This window comes from Castanea sativa, chromosome 3 (genome assembly GCF_040712315.1).
Source record: "Castanea sativa cultivar Marrone di Chiusa Pesio chromosome 3, ASM4071231v1".
NCBI classification, from domain to species: domain Eukaryota; kingdom Viridiplantae; phylum Streptophyta; class Magnoliopsida; order Fagales; family Fagaceae; genus Castanea; species Castanea sativa.
Window position 1 is genome coordinate 19155190 of NC_134015.1, and position 21135 is coordinate 19176324.

At 34.0% G+C, this 21135-nt stretch overlaps 1 long non-coding RNA gene and 1 pseudogene across 1 annotated transcript; one reads left to right on the top strand and one right to left on the bottom strand.

Annotated features, from left to right (window-relative positions):
* Nucleotides 1-609: 609 nt before the first annotated feature.
* On the top strand, nucleotides 610-20023 carry LOC142628633 (protein SIEVE ELEMENT OCCLUSION B-like; annotated as a pseudogene).
* LOC142629705 (uncharacterized) lies at nucleotides 11184-17199 on the bottom strand. Its single transcript, XR_012843098.1, has 5 exons — nucleotides 16996-17199; nucleotides 16729-16893; nucleotides 14388-14429; nucleotides 11988-12426; nucleotides 11184-11419 (listed from the first exon to the last, which is right to left on the bottom strand). It is a non-coding gene; the product is annotated as an uncharacterized LOC142629705 (long non-coding RNA).
* Nucleotides 20024-21135: the final 1112 nt, after the last annotated feature.

A 21135-nucleotide genomic window follows, 5' to 3' on the forward strand; every position in this document is an offset into this window, starting at 1 on the left:
ACAACAACAATGAAACTTAATCAAATACCAAGCGGTGAATACGGAAAGAGAACAACAAAAGCAAAAAGTTTTCACACTATTGATATTAGTAATTATTTTGCAATATATTGATGTGATCAACTGTAACTGGACAATTTTTGCCCAGTTCTACTTATATGAATGCACCACTTTTTGTTTGTCTACTACTTAATTACCCACTATATGAACTCATTGTTAACATCACTTAATTATTTATGTTAACAAATTGCCATAATTATTATTGTTTTGACAAATGAAAGTATGTAGATCTTTTTGAGTATCTAATTATTTTCTCAGAAATATAAATTCTCTCTATCACACATACACCAAGTTATTATAAGGAGTAATCACCCAAAATGCTAGCAAGATGATCTCATTAATATCATGAAATCTTAGGGACCACTAACTCTAAACAAATTGCCATAATTATGAAACTTGTAAAACATGTCGTGATTCACGTTATACTATTTACCGCTCTTATGGCCTATAAATGGACGTGCCCTGCAGATTACAACAACATACAAGCCACTTTTGAGCCTTAAACCGAAGGGCTTCTGACCCAACTTGTTTCGTGTAACACTGCACAACAACATGGCCAGCAATATGGCATTAGTTTCTTCAGGTCAACCCAATGTGGGTAGCCTGAGCTTACTGCCAACGTTGTCCGACGAGATCTTGACCCAAATTATCACAACCCATGCCCCCTCTGATATTGAAAATTTGGATGTTGAATCTCTTTTCTCTATTGTCAACAACGTCCTTAACCGTGCCACCATGACTGTTGATACTGTTTTGCAGGTATATAGTACCTTTATACTTTTGATGATGATATATATATATATATATGTGTGTGTGTGTGTGTGTGTGTGTGTGTGTTAGGTTCTAAGACTTTAGAGACTAAATGTATTAAAACTTCATTTTGTAATATATTGGCAAACTATGATCAAAACATTGAGTCTAGTTTTAGGCTTTCTCAAAGTGTGTGTGTGTTTTTTTTTTTTTTTTTTTTTTTTTTTTTTTGTAAAATTGGAATCGAGTGATTGCATTTATTGGACTAAATTTGCAAGACTCGATTGATCGAAAATTAGACTCAATCGATCGAACCACATACAGATTTATTTTTCTGCAGAAATTCCAATTCAGCCCAAGCCCGTTTGACGTGTAAGGTTTTATGTTTTACTCCAAGTATAAAATGAAAAACCTTAGCTACGTTTTAGAAGTCTTTGATGTGTTGTGTATTGAATCTTTTGTGAGATCTAGAGGTGTTTACCTTCATACACACTTAGGGTTATCAAGATCAAAATTTATGTCAAGAACTTGGTGATCGCTTCAATTGGTGCTTTGCATGATATGATTGTTTTGTTTTAACTTAGATTTGAATAATAAACCTAAATATTTATTTAGTTAATTAATTAGGTTAAACAATCTAGTTTATAGGGATCTAAAAACATACAAGTGGTATTAGAACATGTTAGCTCTTGTGTTTTTAGATCTTTTGATCTAAGAGTTGATCCTTGACTTCTGTTGTCATGGAATATCGTCACTCTCTTATGATCCCACCTCACTTTGATGGGAACAACTATGCCTACTAAAAAGTAAGAATGAAAGCATTCTTGAAATCTATTGAGGAGAGAATTTGGAACTCCGTTGAATACGGATGGAAGAAACCGACTACTCTTGTAAGCGAGTGGTCAACTTCTCAGAAAGAAACAATCGCTTTTAATAGGAAGGCCATAAATGCTATTTTCAATGTTGTTTCTATGAGGGAATTCAAGAGAATCTCTAATGTAAAGGTTGCTCACACTGCATGGAATATTCTCCAAATTGTGCATGAAGGCACAAAGGCAGTTAAGATTAATAAACTGCAACAGTTAACTACTAGATTTGAAAGTATTAGAATGTCTGATGATGAATGTTTTGATGAATTCTATGCTAAACTTAATGATATTGTTAACTCTGCATATAATTTGAGTGAAATTTATGATCAACCTAAGATTGTTAGGAAGATTCTTAAATCCTTGACTAAGGGCTTTAGAACCAAAGTGACTATCATTACTGAAAGCAAGGATGTGAACTCCATCCATGTTGATGAGCTTGTATGATCTCTCCAGTCCTATGAGCTAGACATACCTAAGACAAACAAATCAAAATCAATGGCTCTTAAGTCAGTTGATGATGTTGATGGGAATGGATTTGATGATGAACTCTCTTCTACAGAGATTGCTTATCTTGCCAAGAACTTTAGAAATTTGTTTAGGAATAACAATAGAAGGGTAAGAGATAAAAACAATGTTGAACCTAGGAATTTTAAGAATAATGAACCCACTAAAGTGAATAATACTGATAAATCTAAAGAGAAAGTAGGTTAAACCTCTAGTAATTCACTTGGTCAACAATTTTTTGGGTGTCAAGGGTACGGTCATGTGAAATCAGAATGTCCTACATTCTTTAGATCAAAGGGTAAAGATATGGCTGTAACCCTTAGTGATGATGAAGTTTCTGATTACGAGTCTGGTAGTGATGAGGATGGAAACTTCATTACTTTTATAACTACTGCTGTAATTGGTGAAAGTGTTGTGGTTGAAGAGAACCCTTCTGATGGGGAACTTTCTGAGTGTGCTGATTTGTAAGAAGCTTTTAATAAGCTATGCAAGGTTGTTGCAAATGATGCAATGAATGTTGACTTAGGCTTAAAGAAGATTGCCTCTCTTAAACTTGATAAGAAAAAGTTTCGCTGAAATTGCTTGATGCTAATGATTTGATTGATAAGGTAAAGATTGAAAATATGTTGTTTTTGCTTGATAAGATTAAGAATTTGGAACTAGAATTATCTAGTACTAGAGAACAAATAAATAGGTCTGCTAGTTCTAAACTTGACCACATGTTGAGTGTTCAGAAGTCTCCCTTAGACAAAACTGGTCTAGATTTTGTAGATAGCATCTCAGTGTCTGAAACTCATTCCATAAACTTTGTTTCTTCTTCTGAGCCTCCCAAGAGTGAGACTATCAAACCAGTAGAAGTTACACCACCTCCTAAGAAGACTAGGGTTGATCTTAAAGAGTCTAAGCCTAAGAATCCTAACCTCCCTAAGGATAAGTTGTATGATAGACCTTTGTGTGTTTGTCATTTTTGTGGAAAGATTAGGCATATTTGCCCAAACTGTTTCAAGTTGCAAAAAAGTACCTATGTCTGTGCCTTAAACACAAGATCCTATGGTACTTATTGGTGAGTTGGTAAAGGCGTTAAACCTTTATACCAATCCTGGAGTTGCTCATCATTCTCATATGAATAATAACTCCAATGCAAGAGTTGCACCTAAAAAGTTTTGAATGCAAAATGCTCAATCTAATTGAGTTTTTCTAACATGGTCCTTATGCTTCATCTCTCTACTCTTTGTGACCATTCTTCTTTTGCCCTTTTTTTTTTTTTTTTTTTTGGCTTTTAGGAATTGCATTGCATAACATTCATGCATTTCATGATAGGTTGCTTTTGTTTTATATTAAATAAATAAATTTTTTTTAAAAAGGAAGGAAGGAAAAATATGTTTTGTATTATATATCTTGGATTTGCAATCAAGGTTAGCCATATTATTTTTACATAACATGCTTATGTATCTGGTTTTGCTTGGATGAGCTTATTTTACTGCACTTTGCTAGTTTTAGCTATGTAGTGCATGTTGTGCGGGAGTTGTTTATAGTTTTTGATCACTTGATCTTGATTTTGATCTTGAAGTCACGTGCTTTTGATTGCTTGGACTTGAACATCTTACTAGTCAATCATGAACATCTTAGTACATATCATAAGATTTTGTGCTCGAGAAATTGTAGCACATGCACAAAAAGAATATAAGGTGTAGCCTCGGTTTAATACTCAAATTGGTGTGTACATTATTGGGCTATAATAAATTCACAATGAAATAAAATTGGTGTGTACATTATGAGGCAAAACAAGAAACTTACATGATTCCAAGTTTGTTTTCTAGGAGATGTGAGAGTTATATGATGTAACTCTTTAGGTGAGTCTCTTCCAGACTTATGTGATAAATTTTGTAGAAAATGTGATTGATTACTATCTACATATCACCTCATATGTATCTCATGCTATTGCTAGTTGCACACACTACACAAGTTATTCTTTGCTAAACTTAGTACATGATATTGTGTGTGAATTTGTTTTGGCCATCCAAGATTATATGTTCCTTAATTTTAATGCAAAATGTGTTTAATGTCTGAGTTTTGGGGACACAAAAGGTTGAAAATATTGTTTTTAGAAGATATGGGTTAAATTCAAGTGTTTTTGAAAAAATTTTAAACTCATGCTCATGCATTTATTCATGAATATATTATGTTTTGAGTGGTTTCCGCATATACTTGCTTCGTTTTTTCAAAAATCTCATTTTTTTTTTTAGATTTTCGATCGATCGAAATTGCAATAAAAATTTTGGTTTTAATTTTCCTAACTCGATCGGTGCTTGATCGATGCTTGATTGATCGAATCCATTTTTCGATCAATCGATGATCAATTTCGACCAATCAAAATTCGGTCAGTAAGTGTTTTAAAAAGAAGTTTCTCACGTGTTCTTCATTATTTTCAAAACTTTTCAAACACTCTTCTCACTATTTTTCTTTGACCGATCCAATCTAAGCCTTTTTTGTCGTTTTCTTCCACAAATCTCTCAAGAGTTTTTGTCTTCAAGCTTATTTAAGTCTCTTTTACCCCTCCTTTTTCAATTTATTTACCTTTTTCATGCATTTTCTTCATATATTTTCGAACTAAGAATTTTTGGGGATTTTGAATTTCTGGTTGTTTTTGTTCAAAATAAATCAATGGTTTTTTGTTCTTAGATGATATAAAATTAATCCTCATGCATTAATTTGATTAATTTTGTGATTTGAAGAAAATTGAATTTTTTAGGGCTTGGTTCTTTGAGAAATTGGGAATTTTGTTCAATTGGGATAAAATTGATGAAATTGACTTGTGTTATTGATTGATTATGTCATTATATGATGTTTTCTAACTAGTGTAATGATTAATTGATCAATTTAGTTTAATTTTGGGGAATTGGGTTTTTCAAAATTTGGGGTTTTTGAACTAAAACTCTTTGCTCAAGTCAATTGATGGTTTATAAAGTAAAATTGAACAAATTTCAATGCATTAGATCATGCATTATATGTGCATTCATCACATGCATTATATAGATTGTTATTGTTATTATTATTATTATTATTATTATTATTATTATTATTATTATTATTATTATTATTATTATTATTATTGTGTTCTAACCCTCACTAATGTAGTCTGCCCTTGGTTTTCTTTCTTTGTTTCTATCTTCCCTTCCAACCCTTAGCATCATGGTTAGGAAGATTAGAGCCAAGAAAACCACCACCCCCTCTACCCCTGTGTTCGAGAGTGATAGGTTTAGAACCGAGAAAAACCAGGAAACCTATGAGAAGATGAATATCTTTAGGTCAGTATGCACTGAGCATAAGGTCATTCTAGATGAGTTAGATCTGGAGATACATAAGAACTTTGAGTGTAAGGGCTAGTTACCATTCTTAGAGTTCGAGCATTCTCCTCCGGCTGCATGCTTTGATTAAAGAGTTCAATTCGAACCTCTCTATCCACTCCGATGATTCCAACACTTAATATGTGAGGAGTTGGATAAGAGGTTAAGAGTATGTCATTACTCTTGCTGTAGTGGCCTCTGCTCTTGGAGTACCTTTGGTACGGTAGTCCGTGTATCCTTACATTGAGACCGCTCCTCTTGATGACATCATGTCTTTCATCACTAGTACTACCATTAGTTGGGGTACTGATCCCCCTGTCACTTCTCATGAGCTTACTAGGCTCAACTATTTGTTTTTCAGGATTTCTTGTCACTCCATTTGGCCTATCTCTCATTTACATACTATTCTCATTGAGAGATGTACATTTTTGTATGCTCTTGTCACCAATGCTCCTATGAGTTTTCCCACTCTTTTCATTCGCTCTCTTGTTGAGGTTCATAGGAATAGCGCGAAATCTCATGGTTTTTTCTTTCCGGTTTATATTCATACGATTTTGTTAGATTTAGGTTTAGAGGATTTTTCCGCGTCTGAGCCTGTACATATCATAGCTCCTATAGGTGCCACATTTCTTAGGCAAAGAGCAGCTTAGTTGAAAGCTAGCTCTAAGTGCCCTAGAGTTGAGTCTTCTACAGGTGCTGCATTTAGGCCTCCTACTTCTGGTGACCCTATTGTTGAGGAGTATGTAGACCCCACAGCTACTGTTGATCCTCCACCGTCTTCATCGAGCGATTCTTCTATACGAAGTATGCTGGATACTGTCATGACTGTTCAGGCGACGCATGGTCAGCTTCTGTTGGATGTGCTCACTGAGCTTTAGGCTTTATGAGTGGATTTGGCGGGTGCTAGAGGTTCTACTCCACCGCCTCCACCTTTTGATGATGAGTCTTGATTGCCCTTTGGCAATTTGTCACAAAAAGGGGAGTACATATATGCATGGAGATAGGTGGAGTTTTGTTTTGGAGTACATAGATTGTATCTAGGAGCTTCATGATGTATTCTTTTTGGTGATGATGTATTTCTTTTTTATGGGTGGTTGTATATGTTAGGGGGAGACACTATGTTTTATGTTTTGTTTCTTTTATTGTTTCTTGTTTCACATATGATACATTGGTTATTGATTTATATTATGAGGTTACTCATGGTATATGTCTTATTTTATGTTCTGTGAAATCAAGAATTTATTTTATTCTACTTGTATTTTCCACACATGCGTGTTTATTGAGTGTTTCAGGAATTTACAGGTTAATTCAGTCATGGTTGATGTCTACATTGGCAACTGATAGATAGTAGTTAGGTTGAATTGTGTTTAGGGCATTTTGAATTTGAATGGGCTGTTTGTAACTTTGAGCATTTTATTTTTTGTGATGTGTTTTGTCACAGATTGCCAAAGGGGGAGTTTGTTAGGTTCTAAGACTTTAGGAACTAAATGTATTAGAACTTCATTTTGTAATATATTGGCAAACCATGATCAAAACATTGAGTCTAGTTTTAGGCTTGCTCAAAGTGTTTTTTTTTTTTTTTTGTAAAATTGGAATCAAATGATTATAGAATTTATTGGACTAAATCTGCAAGGCTCGATCAATAAAAAATTAGACTCGATCGATCGAACCACGTACAGATTTATTTTTTTGCAAAAATTTCAATTCAGGCCAAGCCCGTTTGACGTGCAGGGTTTTATGTTTTACTCCAAGTATAAAAGGAAAAACTCTAACTACGTTTTAGAAGTCTTTGATGTGTTGTGTGTTGAATCTTTTGTGAGATTTAGAGGTATTTACCTTCATACACACTTAAGGTTATCTAGATCAAGATTCATGTCAAGAACTTGATGATCGCTTCAGTTGCTGCTTTGCATGATATGATTGTTTTGTTTTAACTTAGATCTAAATAATAAACCTAAGTATTCACTTGGTTAATTAATTAAGTTAAACAATCTAGTTTACATGGATCTAAAAATGTACAAATATATATATATATATATATATATATATATATATATATATATATATATATATATATAATGGAGTAGGATTTAAATCCTGGATGTCTTCATTTAAATCAGCATGAAGTCAACAACTTAGATGAAAACATTATTTCATTTTAGATTTTTTTTTTTTTTTTTACAATGTTTAATTAGACAGTCTCAAGTTTCAACAAACTATTTTATAGTAACATATTTCCTTGTTATATATATATATATATATATATATATATATATATATATATATATATATATAGACACACACACTCATGTGTGTGTGTGTGTGGTAACACAGTGGTGTCAAGTGGATTTTCTATGAGACACATTGTGAAGAGGTAGGCTCCTGTGAGGTAATTATTATTATTTTTTATCTTCTTCCCTTTTTTTTAGAGACTCAATATTGACAAATGCTTTTTCACAAGTTTTTGAGATAATATATTGTGATTGGTGTAAAGGTTAAGTGGCGTAACATGTTATATGTAACATCCCCTCATGTAAGGATGCGTGATAGCAACATGATTTATATAGCAACAATCCACTTTGCTGACTCGCCTTTTTTGCGTACCAATTACAAGATTATGTTCCAAAGTGTGTACAAAGACTTCTTTTCCAAAAGATGTAAATAATTGTAATCAAATTGCTAATAGCATCCCCAAAAAAGTTAATGTTTTAACTTAGATATTTAACATTTATTTATTTTTAATTTTTCCAAATGCCAGATGCAATGCAAGGGCCCAGGTGAGAAAATTGCTCGGGAAACAACACTGTCAATACTTAAGAAGTTATCAAGCTATTCCTGGGATGCAAAGGCAGTGTTGACTCTAGCTACTCTCGCTTTGGACTACGGGGAATTTTGCCTACTTGCCAAAACTCAGTCATCGGACCAACTTGCCAAATCAATGGGAACCCTGAAGGGGGTACCTGTTCTTTTTGAAAAACTGAAGAAGCACAGCCAAGCAGTTGCTGATCTTAAAAAGGTGATCAAATCCACAGTGGAAGTGATCAAATGCATCATTGACTTGACAAAGCTGTCGAATTATGACAAGAATGATGTTGCAGTGGCTGTTTATTGGGCTATTGAAACTATTGTAGCCAGCACGACTCAGCTTTGCTACCTCATTACGGATGAGTAAGTTCTTGTCATCTACATGCTCATCATTTTAGAGATTCAAAGAATACAATTGAGTTACAAAACTCTTGACCGCAAGTACTAACTTCTTAATTAGACCACCTTATCCAATTATGAATCTTATGTATAGTCATTTATTCCACATTCACATGTATAACAATGTCTAATTAACCTAAAAGAGGCCAAACTAAAATGAGTGTGTAGGCTATCCTCCGAGTGAGTATTCCTTTAAGGGTGGCGTTGGCACTTTCACCTACAAAGCCTTTATCTACTCTTCTTTTTCTTTTCATTAATTTGGGGAAAAAAAAGGCTTTACCCTAATATATATGGTTGCGTGGTATATACCATCTTACTACTGTTAAATGACATTAATTGGTTGCCTTACATGCCTCCATATATTCACTGCAGGGAGAAGAAACAGGAACTACACCCCTATGCTGATAAACTCTCAGTCATCCTCACCGATCTTAAGAGTAATTAATTTCTAGGATGTTTTATTTATACGGATGCAAGCTTTCTTGCTTGTATTTGCACATTCAAGTAATTACTTTAGTAGGTTTTTATTATCTCAAATGGTAAAGTCTCTTATCATAATAAGAGATAGATTTCGATTTTCACTTAGACCAAAAACCACATGATATTTTGGTTTGATTATAAAGAATACATGATTATCAAGAACGGACATCATAAATTAAAAACTATCATATTTATTAAAAATAATAATTATAATTGATTCATTGCCATAAAATGATGGACTGCCGATAATGATGAAAGAGTTTGGGTTCAATGCAGAGGAAGAGGATTACAGAAAGCTCAAGGAAATTGTTAAGACTCCTAAGGACCTCGTGGAGGTACTTGAAAAAATATTGATTGTTAAGATGCCGCCACTAATTGATGGTTCCACTGAAGAACCGGTATGCTTTATTTGTAGGACATCTTTGCTCTTGTTTAAGTATATCAGATCACTCAATAGTTTGGTTGCTATTCATTCCAAAAAAAAGTATGATTGTTGTTATATTACTACTATACCGAGTGTAATTGTTTCTCTAAGTATGCTATGAATTTTATGATTAAACACTAAATCATCCCAAAAAAAAAACAATTATTTTCATTTAGTTTTTATCATTATTTATATTTATCTTATTTTACATGGTATACGCTAAAGTATATAAATTAAAGTGATATCTATAACCCTAAAAAAGTGACATTTATTATTTAATTTATATTAAATTAATTGATACGTATATATAATATATATTTCATATTTTCTAAAAAAATATTATTATATATACTTTAGATCTAATGTGCAATCTTTGATTTATTTAAAAAATAAACCTTTATTTAAAATATTTAAAAAATAGAAATTATGATTAATATAATTTAGAAAATAATTATATATGTACGACTTGATGAAAAGAAATTATTTGTTTTTTGAATTATAAAAAAAAAAAAAAAAAATCTATGCGAGACAATAATATAACAAATTGAGACTCAAACTGTTTTGTTTGTTACAAGAATATAACACACAATATAATAATATATATCTACAGCTTGCTATAACTAAATTGATGAGAAGACGAATGTTTCACGTTAAACAATTAATTCAATTAAAATGATGAGAAAAATGAGAAATGTTTCACGTTAATCAATTTATTCAATCATGGCACTACCCCTTTTATATAAACAACTAAAGAATACAAAGTCAAAAAAATACAACTTTTTGGCAATGGGCACAATCTTCATAATGAGCTAAAATGGACCTTGGGGACACGGTATATTTGGGTTTAGTTTGGCCTAATATTTCAAACATTTGATTGTATCGTACAAACTGCAGGTTGAAATTAATTCCCTAAAGGGGAAGAGTATCTTCTTGTTCATTTCGGGCCTACATACCTCCCGTGATGACATCTCAATTCTCAAGCCATTTCTTGATAAAATAGGGAAGGAGGACCAATATAGGATTGTGTGGATACCATTTGTGAAGCAATCACTACAACAAATTAGACTTTTTTCAAGGGTCAAAACTCCTAAAAAGAGTATTAAAAAACCTTGAAAGAAGTTATTTTAAGAGTCCAACCGACCCTTGATAACCTTTGAAACATATACCGTCGAAAAAGAAATTTTGAAAGCCTTCGTGCCCCTCAAAACAAGTGCTCTAATCTTATTTTGAGGGTCAAGAGACCCTTAAATAACCTTTTACCAAGGTTTAAAAGATTTATACTTACAACCCTTGATAAATAAGGTTATTTAAGAGGTCTCTTGACCCTCAAAATAAGATTTTATTTTATTTAAAAACAAAACTACAATCATGCACTATATATATATACATTCATGAAGTTAGACATGGTAGCAAGTGGTGGCAAATTGATGCCAAACATAAACCTGGCAATTGATTAAGAAAGCTTAAAACAAGAAATTAAAGGACTGCACAAGAACCCAAATACACAAAGTAAAAAGTATCAACAATCCTGTATGATCAAACAATCATTAAGAGAGAGAAGCATCTATAAAATCCCCCCTGAAAATTTCAATATACCATAGCTTTAACAGACACACAGGTCTAGGCCTATCACTTATCAGTTTAGCAGAATCAAAAACTACACAAATCCCTCAATGATTCTTATAAAGGTATGAATCTAAGACGTTTTGTGGGCTGGTCTTGGATATGTATATCCTCCCCTTGTTTATGGCTGTGCTAGCCTTGCTGTCCAGCCCAGGAGGAACCTGTAAAACAATCAATTGCTTATGAGCCATATTGGAAAGAACTTGACAACATCACTGAACTACAAAACTCTTTAACTAATCAACTTTCCTTTATAATCATCAAAAACTATTCAAAATTTTTTTAAGTCAAATAATTACTATCATACTTTCCCTTGTAATTCAAAAACTATTCAAAAGTTAATTTTAATAGTTATATATGTTATCATATATGCACACAGCCAAACAAACAATCATAATTTACCAACAGGAACATCATTATTTGTCATAACCATTCTAACCTTGTTGTGGATGATCCATCTATTATTAGACTTTCGTTAAAAAAAAAAATAATGATGATGTTAGAATTTAGAATTATGTAATTAAATAATTAAATTTATCATATTTTAATAGTTTTAACTTTTGTAATAATAGGTAATTTAGACTACAAGAGATACAATTTATCATGACTTAAAGTCTCAAACCCCAATAAGGAAATATATATAACAACTCAGTGTAAACAACTCAACAAGTCAATCCAAATTTATCCAATAGTACTAAAACAATCACTAGCTTGAGTTAATCTTCATACCTTAGTGATCACTACTAGATTGGGCTAATTGCGAGGTGATATAATTGAGCATCCGCATCATCATATTGTCATAATGTGCTCTTTGTTCAACCATTTGACTAGCTTGTTGTTCCTCAAAATGTCTTCTTTGTTCTACCATTTGAATAGCTTGTTGTTCGAGCATGCTTTTGAGGTACTTTACTTCTCCTTTCAACTCTGCATCAGCCTCTATTCGTTTGTGTTCAGATTCTAAGCGTTTTTGTTCAGATTCTTGGAGTCGCTTCTCAAGATCATACATTCTAGATGAGGAGGAACCCCATAACATGGTAGGAGTGACTCCAGCCCCATAGCCACGAACTCATCCATGACACTCAGGTCCAAACATCTCCACAAACATTTGATCTTGAGATATTTGCAATGCCCCCTCATTCACTTGAGTAGTAAGATTCCTCAATGCCACCTAAAAAGAAAAGTAACTTGCAACAAAACCACAAAATTTTCACTCTGAGCATTTAGGAGGAGGGTATAGTGGACGGAGTTGGTGTCACTGTGTGGTCTCTCTGTCTCTATCTCCCCAAATTAGATTCTATTATCTGTACATTATCCCAGACGTGCCCATAACTATGTTAAATTTGAATTGAAGTACTATAAATTTGTCATAAAAGGATATGTTTGTATAATCTTTGTCAAAGGTGAAGAAGAGCTGTCAACATTAGATGTCTACAGTCTACCTTGACTTTGAAAGGTCTGCTTTTAATTGACGCATTGAGGCCAAGAAATTCTTCTAAGAGAACAAATGGAGAATCTAAATGGATATTGTCAATTTTGCGCGTGTTTGAAAGTCCACTCTAGGCCTAAACTGTTCAGCCTTACTCACCTTTGTGTCCTCGCCGTAAACATTCTTTGGAGCCCTTGATTATTCTCTGTGACCAATCACCATGTGACTCTGTCCTTTGTAGAATGGTTTTGTAATGGAACCTTGTTTCCTGTAAGCCTCAGCCCTCGGGCATTTTGGCTGAGTCCTATATATGGATTTTTTTTTAATCCTTGCTACGGCCAACAAATGATGAAGATTCTATCTGGATGTGACCATAATAACTTATACCGGTAACAAATAAATGACTCTTCGGATGTATACGGTGAATGTTGTTAGATTGACTAAAAGCATTCCGACTCTTGGCTATCATCATATTATCGAGCCTTATCAGGAACTTCAGGGTCTCTTCGAGATATGATTTTAGTGGATATTGCAGCCAAAGACTTATTCTCAAAGAAACAGCTTGTTCTTATTGCAAGGAATGGTGCCAGGTATCCAGAATGCTGGCGCAGGATGAGTGGCTTATATGTGGAGCATGGTGATGATGTTTCAAACAAATTGGCTGCAACATCCAATTTCCTTCCAATTCCTGCTGATCAGTTACGGCTTGCCTACTAATCTTGTAATGAGGAACCTTAGTAAAAGTGGGAGAAGATACATGAGTGGTCCAACCTATGATCATTTATCTCGCATTGAGAAACTATTTTCAACCTTATATCTTACCTATAAGGTTTCCAAAGAGTTTCTACAGTATTGAAAACTCTAAATTAATTACCTTGGGTATCAATCTATGCTAACACAGATACATACACAGATTTCTAATCCAATTACCTTGGGTAATACATACACATTGATTAAAAAGAACGGTTCAAAAGCCGCCTTTAAAATGTTATGACCAGTGTTTGAAAAAACAAACGGCCTGGACCGCCAACCATGAACTGGTCTCTGTAATCAGTGTAATGGTTCAACACACCCCCTAAAATTGTTCTAGTAAAATTATTGTTAAAATTCTCAACTCAATGGCTCAACAGGTAAATTTGTAGAACCATTTGCAGGTCAGAACAGTTTGGATGGTTCTGTCCAAAACATAGATGTTTTGGTTATTTTTTGTTCACTTTCAAATTCCTAAAACAGCGATGTTACTTAAGAATCAAATAATCAGTCTCTCCCAAAAGCCAAACACCTAAATCCCTTCTTAATTAGGTAAATAGATTCTGCCAATACAGATAAGATAGCCAGTATTGGGTAAAAATCAATCTATTATAAGTTCCTTTCATTCAACTGTATGCAGATAAACACTTTGGCCACATTTGTATCAGCCTAAAAAAACATTGTCCAACATTTTCCGCCATTAGGGGTCGCTGAAAAACTTTAGTTAAATGACTATTGATATTCATACTTCAATAGAGAATAAGCAAGGCAAACATTGTCACTCAAATAGTTAATCCAACCACCAAAATGGAACCAAACAGGGGCTTTCCACCTCCAAGGCAGACCATCCTTTTCTCACAATTTCCCCCCAAAACATAAATAATAATAATAATAACTTAATTGCACGAGCAAAGAGGAAAAAGGAATCAAAATTAAAAATTGGTAACGCATACCTGTTGCTCAGGAATCAACTCCTCCAGCTGAGAAGGTAGGTCCTGCACAGAAAAAATGACTAGTATGAGCGAGGTTACTTATGGTAGAAAAGGCTTTAAAAGAATAAGCTATAACGCCCAAACACGAGCAATTGTAAATCAATAACAGCCAATGAGCTCCAGCTCAAAAGGCACTTTCTTCTTCCAAAATATTTGGATAATAACTTTGATCAACAACACCCCTTGAGGTATGGTACAAAAAGTTGAGAACTTTGATACACAGGCATGTAGAAAATAAGTACAAGTTAAAGCAGTTATCATATATAGAGTAGTTAAACATACAGAAATTGTATGAAAATAGAATTAAAAGCTTTAAAAATCAAATATTTTTTTTATTTGAAGCCATCTGACTGAATCTTTGAGACTTGGCTGCTGCCCTTTTCTTGAATCCACAGAGATAACATAAATTTAGACAATTCTTTCTGAAAAATAATTTTTAAAAAGAAACCAGCAAATTAAAAATAGCAACTTATTGAGAAGTTGATAATTTTTTTTGTTCTTCTTAAATTGAGAAGTTGCATTTTTTCTTGGGAATCTTTTTAAATTAAATTAGATTTTGGTGGATTTTGGTGGAGGTTGCCATGATGGTCTAGTTGAGAAGGAGGGAATGTTGGTGTTCAAAGAAGGAAGTTGTGTATCCATCAACTCATCTAAGGGGTCTCTTATTCTGTCATTTCCATGGTTAGACTCTATTGTAGCTAGGGAGTTAACAGGAGGAACATCCCATTGTGTATTTATAATGGATCTATTAATTATCTATGTACTAATGTACATAATAGTGTAAATTTTATACTGGCTTTTAACCTATCATAGATTCATAGGCCTCATCTTCTTTCTGGAGTTTGAGAATGATTGTAAAACCTTGTTGATGGCATTGCGACACTCGATCTGGCAGCCGGAGCAAACAGAGGATGGTAATGTAAAAATAAATGTGAAAAAGGATGGTCCAATTCGTGAAGTTCTAACAGAAACTCACCCACCCAACTAATATCACTCATAATTTACAACCCCAAAGTTCCATATACAACACAAATAGATAAGGCAATTACAGATCACCCTGTCTAGTGCCTGAATATGATAAAAATGTTAGCCTGACACCATTGAAGAGCACAGAGGTGGTAGTTGAGGATATAAAATCCATTATGTTAATGGTGGGCACAAGAAATTTAAAAATAATATTCAAGTTTGTTTTAGGCTTCTTTCCAAATTTATTATCATGACATTATTGCACAAGGAGAGGGAGTTAGATGGGGCTGTTTACTGGTTTTAGAGGAAGAAATTGAGATATTGAAACAAAAAAGCATTATTAGGATTCCATGTCACTATCTGGAGAAGACTTTCACTGCTCTTGCTTGATGTCTCTAAATGGAAAAGATTAGATTTGCTTTTGTTCCCCATTCTTTCCTGTTAGTATAGTCTATGATGAAACCCAAAAAAAAAAAAAAAAAAAAAAACACATAATGCTAGGAACACAACTTTGTTTCACAGCTATTTACTTATCAAAAATAAAATATCATTTTTTTACAACTATCAACATAGCCTGTTATAGTTAGAGCAACATCACTTTCACCTAGGTCCACCATGACAACACTCTTATTCTGCACCAATCACAATACACCATGTCAACAAAGTTGTGTCTGTAGACTTATTGATAGATGTATAAAATGAAGTAAACAAATGGATGTCTAATCCAAAGGTGATAAGGAAATGTTCAATGCTTTGACAAATGCATTGTACCGGTCATACACACAGGCAGTAGAAGACAACCAATATGAAATTTTCAACCGAACAATGCAGATTGTTCCGAAAATCTATATGGGAGACTACTAAATTTGAGTTCATCTAGCTTGATCACTTGAATTGGAATGTGAAGATGAGGCCAAAACAGCAGCGGATACACAAATATCGATCTTGTGTGTATAAGAAAAGATCATATTTAGTTCCGTTCTCTAATCACAAACAGCTTCACAACAACGCCGAAAATCAACATGCCAAAGAACTCTTTTTAACACAATTTTCGTGAAAATTGCCAATGCTAGAGAAAATTTCGCAGAGATGAACTTCTAAATTCTACTTGTATAATTATATTTCAAGCACAGAACCTTGAAATCAAAACCTAACAGGCTAAAAATCCATAAAATCGGAACTGCAATTCTAATTGTAGCTGTTGAAACCTAAACCGAACTAAACAAAAGGAAAATGAACAGAATTTCATTGTTAGAGAAAGTCAATTCCGATTCGATTTTGTTATCTAAGCAACCAAACAGAGATTAAGATGAAAAAGAAGAAAAAGAAAAAGAACCTTCTCGTTCAGAGAGCAGCGAGACTGGACGAAAGAATCGGCATCGAATTTATCGGACTTGAAGACGCTGAGACCTTCTTCAACCTTCGCGCCGTTTGCTGGAATATCATTACCTGATGGTGCTGCACAGCTTTCTATAGGGAAATCGATGATGAGCTCCGTTTTCTGAGAAATGTGAAACGAAATCATGGGGAAATTGATGAAAAAGTGTGGGTAAACCAAAAAAACCAAAAAATCAAAGACGAAATTAGGGTTTGTGATTTGTACCTAATCGGAGCTGAGAAACGGTGATCGTCTAAATCGGCAGAGAGATGAAGAGTCACAAAATGGAGATGAACTCGTACCTAATCAGAGCTATGTGATTACGTACAAAATCGATGATCGTCGAGCTCTATGAGATCTCCATGATCGACGAGATATGAGATCTCCATGCTCTGCGATTTCTATGCTCTGAAAGTGATAAGAGCCCTGTGTTTTGTTAGTTAATTTTTTTTAAATTTATATAATACGGCTATAGTTTTAAATTTTGCTGTGGCTATTTGCAAGGGATGAAAATTTTGTTGTGGGCTTTTTTCAAGGGCTGAAAAATTTGTAATATTTTACCAAGGGTTGTTGGCTGAAAAAACTGGTGGATTTTTTTTTTTGCTATTTATTTCATGGGTGCTTTAACTTATTTTGAGGGACTAAATAACACTTGAAATAAAGTTTAGTGATAAAGCCCTCTGTATTTTTATTTATAGGTTATATCGACAGATTTTAGTAAACCCTCGATAAAAAAGGGTTGAAATAACTACACTTTGTTGTAGTGAATGGACCGAAGACCTGAAAAAGAAATGGACCGAAGACCTGAAACCGAAATGGACCAAAGACCTGCAGTCGTCTAAGATGCTATACGTAGCAACGGATTATTCTTTACCAAGAGCAAGCCATAGGTACATCAATCAGAAGTGGAACTTCAAGTTTAACGAGCCCTTAATTGTGGCGTTTAACCAGCAAGGAAAGGTGGAATGTAAGAATGCAATTCACATGATCAAGGTATGCGAAGCTGAGGCCTTCCCATTCACTTGCGAAAGAGAAAAAACTCTGTTGATGGAAAAGGGTTTGATAGGGTTAACAGCAACTCGCGTTGATTCACGGATAGAAAACTGGGTAAAATCATTTCACAAATCTAATGCATGTATATGCATACCTGCGCATGTGCTCGCACACGTGTTCACAATTGATATTTGCAACTGCCTAAAGTTCAGGCATCATCCTCGCCTTATGATTATGAGGCATAAGCATCTTCTTCATTTGAAATGGGTTTGATTATATATACACGTAGATATACACATTCTTTTTCTTGGCTAACAAGGGTGTTTAGCGTTCTTCGACTACCTGACTATTTTTCTAACTGTGTAGTCCTCTCTCCTCTCACACAACACATTAGATAATTATAGGAAATAATCTCCAGGATGGTCCAATCATACTGGAAGTTTCTCAAGGCCTTAAGAGGCACGAAGCTAACTCTGTAGAATTTGTAGATGTACGCATTCATGCATGCTATATATATAGAATTTGGACTGAGTTACAAGGTTTTTAATTGTACATGCTCTTTTTTTGGGGGGGGGGGGGGGGGAGGATTTTTTGCATTACACATATTCACGTACGTCTATCTTGTTCATTCAGATCAAAGAGAAGAAGTACATCTTTTTGTATGGAGGTCAGGACAATGAGTGGATCCAAAATTTTACTAAAAGTGCAGAGGTCCTTGTCAATGATCCAATGAGAAAGAAAAAAGGGATTTCCATAGAGTCGGTACCCATCCAAGGTGACAACCTAAAACGATTTTGGAACAAGATTAAGAACTTAAAAGGGAGACCAAGATGGACTCTGTGAAGGCAGTGAAGCTACATATCGAAAAATTGATTTCCTACAAGAAGCAAAAGAAAGAATGGGCTGTGCTCAGCCAAGGGTCTAGCATTATAGTGATCAGTGGGAAAAAAATGCTGACAGTCTTGGAGAAGGTTGATAGTTGGAAGCAGCGTTTGGAGGAGGACTTCCAATCCGTTTTCATAGAATACCATAAGGAGGTTCTTGAGACTGATGATCAAATTTGCCAGCAAAAAAATATTTTTTAAAAGGATAACATGTACAGCCGAACATATATTTTTTATAAGGAAGGGGCTATAGCCGCATTAGTAAGTGCCTTAACCTGCGCTTTGTTGTTGGGCCTATAGCCTTTCAAAAACGCGGCTATAAGTAACACCAAAAAAAAAAAAAACCCCACTTTCCCACCTACCCCCACTCTTATCTTTTCTTTTTTTGGTCATTCTTCAGTCTGCTTTCCTGGGTTTCTTTCTTTCTCTCTTTTTTTTTTTTTTTTTTTTTTTTTTCCTTTTTCTTTCTTCCTTCTTCACTCTAGCACAACTCTTTTTTTTTTTTTCTTTGTTTCATTGCTGCTACTTCTTTTTTTTCTTTCTTTCCTTCTATTTTTCTTTCAACACAACGCACACTCCTCTCTCTCAGTGTCCCACCGGTACACACCATATACTTCATTTTTCAGGCAAGGGTCACTGGAAAACTTCATAAGAAAAGCTAAGGCTCACTCATCTCTACTATTTGAGGTAAAAATTTTCAAATCTTTTTATGGGTATTATAATTTTGCTAGAGGTTATTTTTGCTATTGTGTTGTGATATTGTGCTTATGTTTAAATGGGTTTGTGTTCTTGAGCTTGTTCTTGTGTTTCTGAGCTAGTGCTTTTGTGTTCCTTGAATGGATTTAGTGTTAAATTTGGGTTGGTTTTGTTGAATGAGAGGAGATTCGTGGGTTTGTATTGTCAATGTTGTGTTTGATTTTGAATTTTTTGGGTGTGTTTGTATTGTGAGTATGTTGTGTTTGATTTTGAATTTTCTGGATTTGTGTTGAATTTTGAAATTTTTTTGGCTTGAATTTTGAATTTTTTTGGGGAAAAAAAAACCCAAAAATATATAAATATATATATATATATATATATATTTTTAAAAAAATACTATAGCCGCGGTTATAAATGCAGCTCAAAGTGGCTCTATAGCCGCGTTTTGTAAAACGCAGCTATAGGCCCGCAGTCTATAGCCATGGTTAAAAAATGCAGCTATAGGTCTGACCTTTAGCCCTGGTTATAAAAACGCGGCTATAGACCCCTTTTTTGTAGTGAAAATTCCATACAACACTGCAAAAATACCAGAGACCATGGAATGCTCCCATTGTCATCGCATCATGGACACGTATATCAGTTTCAAGTGTTGCCACAAAGATGGTGCTTCATGGGCTTAAGTTGCTACCTTACTTTGAACTGGTATTGCTACTAAATTAAATAATGTGGTTACCTAGGTAACCGGCTGGATGCTATATATATAGTATTAAGATGTGGTGTGACATGAAGTATGTATCTTTAATTTTGATGTGTGATATGAAAACATGATGCCACTAGAAAAAAGGCAGTGTGTTTTTATTTCCTACCTGAAGCCCCTAGAAAAGGGCAGTGTATGTTTTTGTTGGTTCTGTTTTTCTTTTCCGTTGGTTTAATAAAGGAAATGTGTGTAATCATATGGTATTGATGTTGCATTACTAACTTACTATCATCCTTTGAGTTTTTATATTTTACTACGACTCTCTTTTTTTTTTTTCTTTTAAATACTTTATAATTTGTTTTGCTTCTTTCATGGACCTTGAAGATCTTGCATTTCTTTAATTGTGAGTTATGTATGCATAATATTCATCTTCGCTGTTATACATACTGTTAGAAACTAAAATAAAATAAAGTGAGTATAAAGGGAGAGAATGAATGCAAAGATCTACATACACAAAGGAAAGCCCTTGATGGTTACATCTTCACTATACTAAATTACATGCTACAATGTGTTAGGTTTTAAGTTTGTAGCATTGGCAAACCATGAAAAATTGTAAGTCTGTCAAGTTAGAATGTGTACTTTCAAGTCCAAGAAAAAGACCCAAGTCTAGGATAAATAAAGATGCAAATCTGGTTTTTTTTTTTTTAATTGATGTTTGGCTTAGCAAAAATCATAAAATCAACAAAAATCAACAAACGTGAAAAAGCCCATAATTTGTCCATTTCTAGCCCAACTCATGATCAGTTTGTTGCAGTATTTAAATGACATTATAGGCTAAACCTAGAGGACTTTTAAAAGAGAGATAAAACACCTCATGTGCCTCATATTTTGAATCTAGGGTTTCTACATCCAAAACTCTCTCATATCTTCTACCAATGATATTCCTTAAAAAAAACAAAACAAAATCTGGATGCTGGATCTAAATCTTCCAGTGTGATCCTAAAGTTGTAGACTAGAGGTCTACTATGGAGCAAACCTTCGGGGGTGGTCTTGCAGTTGTGGACTACAGGTTCACATTTGGAATACATCCATACC